Source organism: Budorcas taxicolor, chromosome 10 (genome assembly GCF_023091745.1).
Source record: "Budorcas taxicolor isolate Tak-1 chromosome 10, Takin1.1, whole genome shotgun sequence".
NCBI classification, from domain to species: domain Eukaryota; kingdom Metazoa; phylum Chordata; class Mammalia; order Artiodactyla; family Bovidae; genus Budorcas; species Budorcas taxicolor.
In genome coordinates this window covers 55025418-55038418 of record NC_068919.1, presented here as the reverse complement: position 1 = coordinate 55038418, position 13001 = coordinate 55025418, and the positions used below count along the sequence as shown (strand labels likewise).

General features: G+C 38.1%; 1 protein-coding gene across 1 annotated transcript in view; it reads right to left on the bottom strand.

The window, feature by feature from the left end:
- The window catches only part of WDR72 (WD repeat domain 72), a 195257-nt gene that overhangs the window by 62962 nt on the left and 119294 nt on the right, over positions 1 to 13001 (bottom strand). The gene's annotated exons all lie outside the window — the stretch shown is intronic.

Here is a 13001-nt window from a genome sequence, read left to right as displayed (position 1 = left end):
CCTCCAAAGCAAACATGAATATTTACTGCTGTAAAAATCAGCCCAAGGCAAATGGGCAAATGGCTCTCCATGCTTCCACAGCAGTGTGAGCTTTCTATCTTATACCACACTGTGGCCTTGTTATGTTTATAGGACTCTGCCTTTTGGAAATAGAAATCACATCATATTCTTCTCAGATTCCTGGTAGATAGCTTGGAAAACAGAGTATCTAACCTATAACATATTCAAAGAAGTAGAGTGAATAGATGGATGTATGGACCTACCAGATGGACGACTGATCAGATTGGTTATTTCCTATTCTTGTGCAGATGCCAAGGGATACACCTTGTCTATTTTCATGGTGTTATAAACTTCTCAGAAAATTCTTTAATATACTTTAAGTACCAATGGGATATTGGATTTTAAAGATAAGATGTATCAATATCACTTATATGTGGAATCTAAAAAAAATGATGCAGATGTACTTATTTGCAAAGGAGAAATGGAGACACAGATGTAGAGGATGGATGTATGGATACTGGGGGAATGTAGGATAGGATGAATTGGGATGTTGGGATGGACATATATACACTACTATGTATAAAACAGATGACTAGTGAGAACCTACTGTATAGCCCATTGCTACTGTATACTCATTGCTCTGTTGTGACCTAAATAAATGGGAAGGAAATCCAAAAAAGAGGGGATATATGTATACATATAGCTGATTCACTTTGATTCACTCTGCTATACAGCAGAAACTAACACAACATCATAAAACAGCTATATGTCAATAAAAATTAATATAAAAAAGATATATCAAAAATTAGTGTGTTCTAAGCCAAACTTTTGGAATTATGTTCCCAGCATTTAAATGAACCTGTGTATCACTTTCCATCCATTATTCTCATTTCCAGCTTTGCTCAACTGACATATTAAGAGATAGATTACCTAATCTTTAATTTTAAGATGTGCTATGTTTATTCTCTACTGTAAAATAATCATTTAATTTCAGTTATAAATTTTGGACTTTTTAAAAATGACTTCCTTGGAGAATGCTTAGTAGTCAGTAGCATGCCTTCTTCATTTAATCATCCAACAACATTGATTCTATGCCAGATCCACTGCCAGGCTTTGAGGACACAAAGACGAAAGTGAAAGGACAGAGTAAGAAGTTCTTTATCTAATGAAGGAGACGGAACTGCAATCTGATGATTTGTTACATGTCCTTGGAAGAACTATGACCAATGAAGAAACAACATGGGTAAAGTGCAAAGAAAGGAGCAAACACAGAGGAGCTAAGGAAAGAACTTCTTGAGTTAGTTGGGGGTTCTTAATTCCATTATCTCCCTTTGCATTTTCAAAAGAGCAAAGGACAGAAACAAAGAAAGGCCTCAGAATGTATAGAATCCCTGTCTGAAGGCTTTGGTTGTCAGCAGGGTTGGTATTGCCCCCTGGAGGAAGACTTTGGAAACTGCTGAGGCAAGGGACCTTTGCTTTCCCCAGTGATTTTGGAAAAGGTGAAAATACTCACTGGCATTTAGTGGGCATGTCCTGCAGTGCTCAGGATGGTCCTTCACAATGAAAAAATTATCCTGGTGTTTCACATGGCTTTCAAGTTTTCCACTGGACGTTCACAGAAGGGAAAGCCCTGCTTATAATTTCTTGAGTCCAGTAACTAACTTTCTTTTACACATAGGGATCTTTCAAAGCTTTGACTGTACCTTCAGTTTTCTAGGAAGGATACTAACCCAAATCCATCTGGACATCAGTGTCACTGACAGCACCACCATGCCTGTGCAGGCCTGCATCTGCAGCTGTCATTTCAGCAATGAAATGTTTCCCAGTCAGCATTTTATTGTATCTTTTAGTATGGTCATGCCCAAGCTTTTACCTATTGACATATTTTTATTATGAACCCTTTAAATTGTGTATAAATTATTTGTGAGGTAGGTTTTATTACTTATGAACTTCATTTTAGAATTAGAAAGGGAATATTAGAAATTGTTAGCAATATTTCAGTCCATTCTAGGACTGAAAAGAGTTAAGAAACACCACACTTAAAGTTTCTAAAATTTAAGACCAACTTAATTCTGACCAAAAGGCTGGAAGCTTGTTCACAGTTACCATATTCTTATGTATATTCAGTTACTAAGGGGAACTTTTATATTGGCCCAGATTAGCAGGGCTGCCTGGCTGGATGACAGGCACTCCTGCATAGATATGAATAAAGGGCCCATGATCATCTGTATCAGGTAAAAGGGAAAAAAAGTAACAACTCTTCTTTGAATTAGCTGTCTTCATTTCCTGTGGCTTATTCTCCTGGGTTGCCTTGTTTTTTGCCTTCAGACATCTATTGGCATTAATTTTTCCTGGTAACTCTCTAGACAGATATTTAGTTTGCCCCTGAACTAAGAAAAATAAACTTGAAAAAAATGCCTCCAGATTAACATTTTAGAAGAAAACCATCACTGTCCCTATAATGACCTTTTCTATTCCCTTCCTACCTATAGACAATTAGCATATTATTTAGCATTTCTTCCATTCTTATACCACAGTTCTTTGATACATGTCTGTCACTGTCATTTATCATTCCTCCACTTATGTAGGCAACACACTTTAATGAGCACCCATCAGGAGGCACATAGTACATTACCTGGTAGAAGCACAAGATGAATAAATTCCAAACTTTGCCCTCAAGGAGTTCAGAGAGGTGGGAAAGAAAGGCGAATAAACAAGAAATTAGAGTGCCAGATGATATAAACTATTTAGAAGTATATGCAAGAAATGTATGAAATGATCTAATAAAAGATTTGTAGTACCTTATATTGAACCTTAGACATAGTAAATGGTTAATAAGAAATGTTTCAGTTCAGTTCAGTTCAGTCACTCAGTCGTGTCTGACTCTTTGCGACCCCATGAATTGCAGCATGCCAGGCCTCCCTATCCATCACCAACTCCTGGAGTTCACTCAGACTCACATCCATCGAGTCCGTGATGCCATCCAGCCATCTCATCCTCGGTCCTCCCCTTCTCCTCCTGCCCCCAATCCCTCCCAGCATCAGAGTCTTTTCCAATGAGTCAACTCTTCACATGACGTGGCCAAAGTACTGGAGTTTCAGCTTTAGCATCCTTCCTTCCAAAGAACACCCAGGGCTGATCTCCTTCAGAATGGACTGGTTGGATCTCCTTGCAGTCCAAGGGACTCTCAAGAGTCTTCTCCAACACCACAGTTCAAAAGCATCAATTCTTTGGCACTCAGCTTTCTTCACAATCCAACTCTCTCATCCATACATGACCACAGGAAAAACCATAGCCTTGACTAGACGGACCTTAGTCGGCAAAGTAATGTCTCTGCTTTTGAATATGCTATCTAGGTTGGTCATAACTTTTCTTCCAAGGAGTAAGCGTCTTTTAATTTCATGGCTGCAATCACCATCTGCAGTGATTTTGGAGCCCCCAAAAATAAAGTCTGACACTGTTTCCACTGTTTCCTCATCTATTTCCCATGAAGTGATGGGACCAGATGCCATGATCTTCGTTTTCTGAATGTTGAGCTTTAAGCCAACTTTTTCACTCTCCTCTTTCACTTTCATCAAGAAGCTTTTTAGTTCCTCTTCACTTTCTGCCATAAGGGTGGTGTCATCTGCATATCTGACGTTATTGATATTTCTCCTGGCCAACAAGTTATTAAAATTGTTCTAAGGCTGAAAATTGGACAGATATATTGACAAGTTAAAATGGTAAAATAAGGGTGCTGTCAGCAAGGTGAATGACATTCTGATGGAATGGGATACTCCAATGACATGAGACAGACTTTATTTTCTTGGGCTCTGAGATCACTGCAGATGATGACTACAGCAATGAAATTAAAAGACGCTTACTCCTTGGAAGAAAAACTATGACCAACCTAGACAGCATATTCAAAAGCAGAGACATTACTTTGCCAACAAAGGTCCATCTAATCAAGGCTATTGTTTTTCTAGTAGTCATGTATGGATGTGAAAATTGGACTATAAAGAAAGCAAATAACTGACTCATTGGAAAAGACCCTGATGCTGGGAAAGATTGAATACAGGAGGAGAAAGGGACAACAGAGGATTAGATGGTTGGATGGCATAACCGACACGATGGAAAGCAAGCTCTGGGAGTTGGTGATGGACAAGGAAGTCTGGTGTGGGGTCTCAAAGAGCTGGACACAACTGAGCAACTGAACTGAATGACATAAGAACATATGGATAATTTCTCCCTGAACCACCATTTCTCTAACAGTTGCCTTGCCGTGTGCTAGACACTGTACTCTCTGTTGAGAATACAAAACTGACTAAATCCCTGCTTTTTCTCTCAGGGAATTTAGTTGTATCAAAACTGTTTCCAGAACTAGGAATGCATATGCATATTGACTAATGGCACTGCATTTAAGGTAGAAACTATTATCACACAAGGTGCCAGGCTCAGAGGTAGAAATGGAGTCAACAGGGAGGAGGCTGACCCAAATGAGTCAGGTTGTAAGCAGAACTCTAGCTTAGAGAGCTGTTGGCTACAAGAGATCACAAATGAACCAGAAATTCAAGAAGAGACAGATGAGTCAGAACCCAGGACATGAATCCAAACACTGAAGAAATAGTGTTTGACACAGCAGCTCCTTAAATACTTCCGCAGAGAAGCTGTAGCTGAATGAAGAATAAGAAGACGAGTTTCAAGCAAGTCTCCAGGCTCTCTAAAAACATCAGATTGAAACCCGGTCATGACAAAATGAGTAATGAAGAGCTAAATAATCAACCATTAGGAAAGAAGCTTTGGAATGGTTACAAGTGAGATTCATTCATGTGTCTTATTTTTAATTTTTTGTGAGCTTTCCATGTGCACACACATAATCCTGGGGTGATGATGCTTAGAAAATGATTTCATGTGTGTATTCAGGCTATATCTGGCCGCTACAGGAAAGCAATCAGCTGATTTGTCTTGTCTTCTTTTTCTATTACTAATTAGAAATTGGCTGAATCTTTAGTAGGAGCTAAAGATTCTGTGGTCCATCCATTCATCCATCCTCTCAATAATCACTTATTACCAGCTACTAGGTGAAGGACCCTCCCAGGTGATGGGAGGAAAAAAGATAAATAGACCCGACCTCGCCCTTGAGAGGTCAGTGTTGGGAGGCCAGTCTCAGTTTGGAGAACAATAGTGTAAAATACATTGATTTCAGGGACAGAATCTAGATCACTTTTCCTTTGTCAATAAATTTAAATGGGCATGCAGACAATAATCGATAAATTGGTGCCCGCACAACTGTCACCAAGGAAATATTTAACTCAATTCCTTGATGCTACTGTCTGGGCCAGGTTGGCATTCTGATTGCTCATGAGGAAAAAGGATGATGCAACACTCTAGTTCTTCATATGCCAAGATGAAAACCATCAATCTCAATCTCTGTGAAAGATGAAACTACTTTGGTAAAAAGAGCAGTGAACTCTATCAGTCTTTCTGAGGCGATGCAATCTTAAAGATGACTCAGAGAGGGAAGAAACAGTGGAGAAGTTCAGGATTTATATAGGGAGAAAGGGAAATGATAAAAATTCCCCATCTATTTTGCAAGAAGCAAAAAATAAGACAGAACATATGTTAAACCCAAATGACAACAGTGTTTTTTGAAAGGTATGTAATGTACCCTAGCTAAATTATTTGCTTATCATATGCAAACTCCTCATCATTCAACATGAATATCTTGATATTTAAATATAATTGTCTATTATATAATTTGAATTAATCTATAAAAATGAAAATTTATATTTCCTCTTTCTCTCATACTGCCAACCTTTTGACTAATATGTATATGCCAAATCTTTTTCATATCTACTATTTACCAGTTGGCATTTCCAGTTCCCAAGCATAAAACCTTCTAATTTGTAACCACTGCTGCTGCTGCTAAGTCACTTCAGTCGTGTCCAACTCTGTGCGACCCCATAGACAGCAGCCTACCAGGGTCCCCTGTCCCTGGGATTCTCCAGGCAAGAACACTGGAGTGGGTTGCCATTTCCTTCTCCAATGCATGAAAGTGAAAAGTGAAAGTGAAGTCGCTCAGTTGCGTCCGACTCTTTGCGACCCCATGGACTGCAGCCCACCAGGCTCCTCTGCCCATGGAATTTTCCAGTCAAGAGTACTGGAGTGGGGTGCCATTGCTGTCTCCGTTGTAACCACTAAAACTTATGTAAATGTATATTCCAAACAAAGCTATTTAATGTTAAGTGCATCTTTTGTGAAATAGCTTGTAGTATCTCATCCAAAGGTTAATAGAAATTAGTTATTTGATATTTGCTCATTAGTTGATTCAAGAGAGCATTTCCTCTGTTGTTATACCAAATGTTTGTGGTTCTGCAGCCTTGTGATCCTCAACCTGGGCAATACCTATCTCTGTAACTGTCATATAGGAGACACATTGTAAATATTAATGAATTAAGAAATAGTAAAAGACTCTGATGCTGGGAGGGATTGGGGGCAGGAGGAGAAGGAGACGACAGAGGATAAGATGGCTGGATGGCATCACTGACTCGATGGACATGAGTCTGAGTGAATTCTGAGAGTTGGTGATGGACAGGGAGGCCTGGCATGCTGCGATTCATGGGGTCGCAAAGAGTTGGACACGACTGAGCGACTGAACTGAACTGAAAGGCAAAGAGTGTTTAATTGGAAAGCAATGCCAGAGAGTAATGAAGAACCCAGATTCTGATGCCTGGGTTTAACTCTTGGTTCTGTTGCTTGTTCAGATAGACTTTGGGAAAGTTACCTCTCTGTATCTAGTTTCTCATCAATAAAGTAATAACAATACTACCTATCCCCATAGAACTGTTGCCTGAATTAAATGATTTAAGGTACATGAGGCACTTAGAATATACTAAGCCATATCGGTGTTAGATGTTATTATTATCATCACTATCACTATCATTACTATTCTAGAGGACTGAGAATTCCCTGGTGGCTCAGATGGTAAAGCGTCTGCCTAAAATGCAGGAGACCTGGGTTCATTCCCTGGGTCAGGAAGATCTTCTGGAGAAGGAAATGGCAACCCACTCCAGTATTCTTGCCTGGAAAATCCCATCGATGGAGGAGCCTGGTAGGCTACAGTCCATGGAGTCACAAAGAGTCGGACATGACTGAGTGAGTTCACTTTCACTTTAATTAGGAGAGGAAGGCATTGGCACAATGAGATTCAAAAAGGGCACATGCTCTCCAGAGAAGAAATTAAGGATGTATTGGTTTCTCTTTAATGTTCAGGTTCCACATTTATGCATGTATGGATCAGATAATTCTTGGGAGAAAGAAAAGGGTGTAAGTGTCTTCAGTGGTCTTTGAAACAGCTGCCTTCTCCTACTCCAGCGTTTTTTGCTTGGCTAAATTATGTTCATCTTTCAAGTCTTGCATTAGGCATCTCTTCTTCAAAGAAGTCTTCTTGACCTCAAATCTGGGTTAGGTACTGCTTTGATGTGTTCCTGCAAACTCACCCATAGCATCTGATATACTATGGTCTTCGACTGGGGATTTCCAATTTGTTGTCTGTGTACCACCAATTCATGGATCAGTACACAGAGGCATAGAGGAGTGATACATAAAGATGTATTCAAAGTTTTGGAGCTAGCACAGTATGCAGTACAGGATATCAAGTTACCATCCCTTCATAACCAAAAGCTTGTCATAGCTGCCTTCTGAGTCCACCCAGTGCATTTTCTTGGTAAAACTCTACTAGTCTTGGCCCTGCTTCATTCCGCATTCCAAGGCCAAATTTGCCTGTTACTCCAGGTGTTTCTTGACTTCCTACTTTTGCATTCCAGTTCCCTATAATGAAAAAGACATCTTTTTTGGGTGTTAGTTCTAAAAGGTCTTGTAGTTCTTCATAAAACTGTTCAACTTCTGCTTCTTCAGCATTACTGGTTGGGGCATAGACTTGGATAACTGTGATATTGAATGGTTTGCCTTGGAGACGAACAGAGATCATTCTGTCATTTATGAGACTGCATCCAAGTACTGCATTTCGGACTCTTTTGTTGACCATGATGGCTACTCCATTTCTTCTGAGGGATTCCTGCCTGCAGTAGTAGATATAACAGTCATCTGAGTTACATTTACCCATTCCAGTCCATTTTAGTTTGCTGAATACCAGACCACCTGACCTGCCTCTTGAGAAATCGGTATGCAGGTCAGGAAGCAACAGTTAGAACTGGACATGGAACAACAGACTGGTTCCAAATAGGAAAAGGAGTACGTCAAGGCTGTATATCGTCACCCTGCTTATTTAACTTATATGCAGAGTACGTCACGAGAAACGCTGGACTCGAAGAAACACACGCTGGAATCAAGATTGCCGGGAGAAATATCAATAACCTCAGATATGCAGATGACACCACCCTTATGGCAGAAAGTGAAGAGGACCTAAAAAGCCTCTTGATGAAAGTGAAAGAGGAGAGGGAAAAAGTTGGCCTAAAGCTCAACATTCAGAAAACGAAGATCATGGCATCTGGTCCCATCACTTCATGGGAAATAGATGAGGAAACAGTGGAAACAGTGTCAGACTTTATTTTTTTGGGCTCCAGAATCACTGCAGATGGTGACTGCAGCCATGAAATTAAAAGACGCTTACTCCTTGGAAGAAAAGTTATGACCAACCTAGATAGTATATTCAAAAGCAGAGACATTACTTTGCCGACTAAGGTTCATCTAGTCAAGGCTATGGTTTTTCCTGTGGTCACATATGGATGTGAGAGTTGGACTGTGAAGAAGGCTGAGCACCAAAGAATTGATGCTTTTGAACTGTGGTGTTGGAGAAGACTCTTGAGAGTCCCTTGGACTGCAAGGAGATCCAACCAGTCCATTCTGAAGGAGATCAGCCCTGGGTGTTCTTTGGAAGGAATGATGCTAAAGCTGAAACTCCAGTACTTTGGCCACCTGTGTGAAGAGTTGACTCATTGGAAAAGACTCTGATGCTGGGAGGGATTGGGGGCAGGAGGAGAAGGGGACGACCGAGGATGAGATGGCTGGATGGCATCACAGACTCGATGGACGTGAGTCTGAGTGAACTCCGGGAGATGGTGATGGGCAGGGAGGCCTGGCGTGCTGCGATTCATGGGGTCGCAAAGAGTCGGACACGACTGAGCAACTGAACTGAACTGAACTGAACTGAGTCCACCCAAAGGCTGTGGTTGGGATACTTTCTTGCAGAAAATACAAAGAACTCTGATGCATGCATCACCAGTACATGTATGTTTGTTTATAAATAATATACATCTGATTAGTATATCAACATTAAGTCCATTCTAAAATATACGCGAAAATAAGAATTTCAAAAGCAGAACATTAACACACACATACACACAACAGTGCCATTTACACCTTTTTTGCTTAAGATTGCATTATTAGAATTATCTTCAATCATAGTTTCTTGGCTAGAAACTTTTGCTTATTATCTGAGAGTTACTTTAGTTAATGCTAGAAAATAAAATCTGTAGGTCATCTGAGCAGGGACACTTGAAGCTGAAGATAGGAGAGGCAGCCTTCTGGGAAGTGAATCTTCCATTCTCTACCCAGAGTATCCTATGGGATACTGCACTACCCAACATAGGAATCAAATCAGCTCACCAAGGTCAATCTATGGATCAAGGATATTTTTGTTGAAAAAAATGCAAGTATAGATTTTGATTATTTCACTCCTCCATATCCATTTCATCAGCAAATACTTTGGCAAGCCACTTCAGTATTCTTGCTTGGAAAATCCCATGGACAGAGGAGCCTGGCGGCCTGGCAGGCTACAGTCTATGAGGTTGTAAAGAGTCAGACATAACTGAGCAATTGAGCACAGCACCTGTATATACATTCAAAATCTGATCACTTCTCACCTTCTCCAACCAAGCCACCATATTTGTTCCAAGCTGCCATCATTTGGATTAGCATTATATGGCCTCCCAACTGGTCTCCCAGCTTCTGCTCATGGCCCTGAACTTTAAGCAGTGAGATTCCATTAAAATATGTGCCTATTGTCTGTTCTCCCATCTCAGAGAGAAAGCTTAAGACCTCAGTCTGATACACAAAAGGCATTCTATGATGATCCCCCATTACTTCTCTGCTCCTTGCTCACTTGCCTTACACAGATTTTTTCTAAATTACTCCTGTGCCTTTAAGAATGCATTGGCCTTCTCAACCTGAAGGCCTCAAAGGAAAAGGAAGATGTATTTACCATAACTAACAATATCAGGTAAGAGTTTCCCTGTGAGGTAGTCAGATACTATATTTCAAAGCCTTTCTACAACTAGACAGATTTCCTTCTGAGATATTCAACAAGCAGATGAAAACTGTCCTATGCCAGTTCTTCTACTGATGGCCACCAGGATCACAAAACTTTTCTGTTAAATATACCTTGATTTACTATAAAATAATGGTTTTACTTAAAGAGCACATTTTCATTATTTAACTTTGCAGAGAAGACTTTGAAAATAATGCAAATTATAAAGATTATTTGCAATACTCTTATTTGATGTATCATCTTCACAACCACACAGTTTAACATGAATTTAAATTCAGCCAGTAATTCTATGGTGACAGTTTTATCTACAAAGCCTCCATTTCTATTTCAACCAATTTATTTAATGAAACAATTCAGAGTACTTGCTTAAACTGATCCAAATAACATTTTTTAGAAAGTCAAGGGAAATAGCTTTCTAAGGCTTTTTAATAATAGAAACCATTGCTGTTTTTTAAAGTAATAAATCTTAACCTCAAATGTAGGCGCTAATTATACAATTTCTTATTAAAGAGATTCAAGTAGATCGCAGTGTGATTGCTATAAAACTGTAAACTCAGATAAAATTCACAGATCTCCTATAAAATACTGATTCACAAATATTAAGACCTCAAATAAAATACAAGCTGTGAAATGTAACAAGTGAAAACACTGAAAAATAAGATACAAAATAATAAAGTGCAAACACACATTGTGCTTCAGTTCTCACTTTACTGATTTCCATCTCATGTACAAACCTTTCAAGAAACCTGGTGATTTTCTTTATGAGGGCTGTGATGGCAATGATTGAACATTCTGCATTTTCTTTGTTAATAGAAAGTATGATTTATGAGAGAGGAATAAAAATCTAAGAAAACCACTCAATAAATTATTCAATTTTCAGATCAAGCTGATTTAGAGCAAATTTCCTTCATGCTGCAAGTGTGGAAAATGCAGCTTACTGGATGAAATGAGTGCTTAAGAGAATATCTAGAATTGTTTCCTTGTTTTTAGTAATTTGGTGACTGTGGACAAGTCATATACCTTCTTTAAGTCCAGTTTATTCATTAAAAAAATGAAATAATAATAGGAAGCATGTCTCAAAGTGCAAGAGATACACTACTAGAGGCATTCAAGATACCCAGTATGGTGATGAACTTTTTTCCAAATACTATTTATTTCTATGTGTATGAGAAAGATACATAATTAGTATGTTATCCTAAATATTGATAGAGGCTTATGTCAGGAAAAGCCTAGGTAGCACCATGGAAATCTCTCTTCCTCAGATAGTCGTTCTTTTCAGCTGTTAGAACATAGTAAGAGTGCAGTAACTGTTGCTGTTAATATTATTTTCCTTATGATCTATTAATATTATTGTCATATTACCAGAGCACTAATAAGCCAAACATACTATACCCAACATAAAAGAAGTTTATGAGTATCTATATAAAAAATTCATGTTACTTTTGAAATGATTTACAAATAAAATGCAAGAAAGGAACCAAGAAAGAATAAACAAAAATAGAAAAACAAACACAAACAAGTAGGGGGAATGGGAAACTCATAGAGGAAAAATGAGCAAGGACCTGATAAAATTAAACAATATAAACCATTTATCATAAGAATATTTGATAAAATGATATGTTGCAGTCACACTGAAGCTAAGTAAATCTGCCTATAAAATTTGAGGTATAATCATATTTGGTGAATACCACCTATATTATCCTCTTAACCTTTGAATCAGGATGTCTGAGATAAATAAAATAGCTTTTTAGTTATTTATTTTTAAAAATTCCATGAAGCAGTATAGTGTATACCACTAGTAAAGATCTAAAGCTTTTCCTGTAATTATACTTAGCTCCTCTGAATAGTTTTAAAGTTAGTTTTGTTTATTTTTTCCAAAAGGGGAAAAATGGCAATGTTAGTATACAATATACTATTGCTTGCAAATTTTTCTCTTCAATGCTTGTTACTTGCTTTCTATATACTTGCAATTGGAGTTAATATTTTCATATAAGGACTATTTCCCAGGACAATATATACTTATTATTTGTGAAAATATTATACTTATTTTAAATAAAATATTCTAAATTTAATCCACCAACATATATCAAGTAGTTTTAATATTTTTGTGTTCCAATTCTTATCACAGCTAATCCTAAATTTTCTAAAGGATCACTCAATAATGATAAAGATAGACAATACTTATTAAGATCTAGATTCTTTAGTACAGTAAGATTCAGTTCCATAGAATTAATAATTCTCAATTATGAAGTTTCACCAGAGGCCCCAGTCTGATGAAACTTCAAATAATGAGTAAGCCATGTGATGGCAAAACTCCTAAAAATTTCACCTTGATATCCTGCCAAGAAATGAGGCTTATGGGCCAATGGATAAATTAGACACTAGGGATAAGTAACAGAAATACCACCAAGTGAGAATTATCACATGATGAATGACACTAGCTACCTTTGGAGAGACACTACAGGTGTCTCTCCAAATGAATCAAGAACACAAATGTAGTCAGTGAAATTAATTTAAAAAGGAATTTTTCTACTTCTTGTTTGAAAGGTGTAATACAAATACAATTATGTGACATGAACAAACAGGAAGGCCTTAAAGTGAATAAATTTGCCAGATAATTAATGCTAATTTCTTCACAACAAAAAAAACAAGTGACTTGAAATCACCACTGAGTTTTAACAAATTACTATCTGAATTTACCAGCCTCAGTGACTTTCTCGGTTCTAGGAAATAG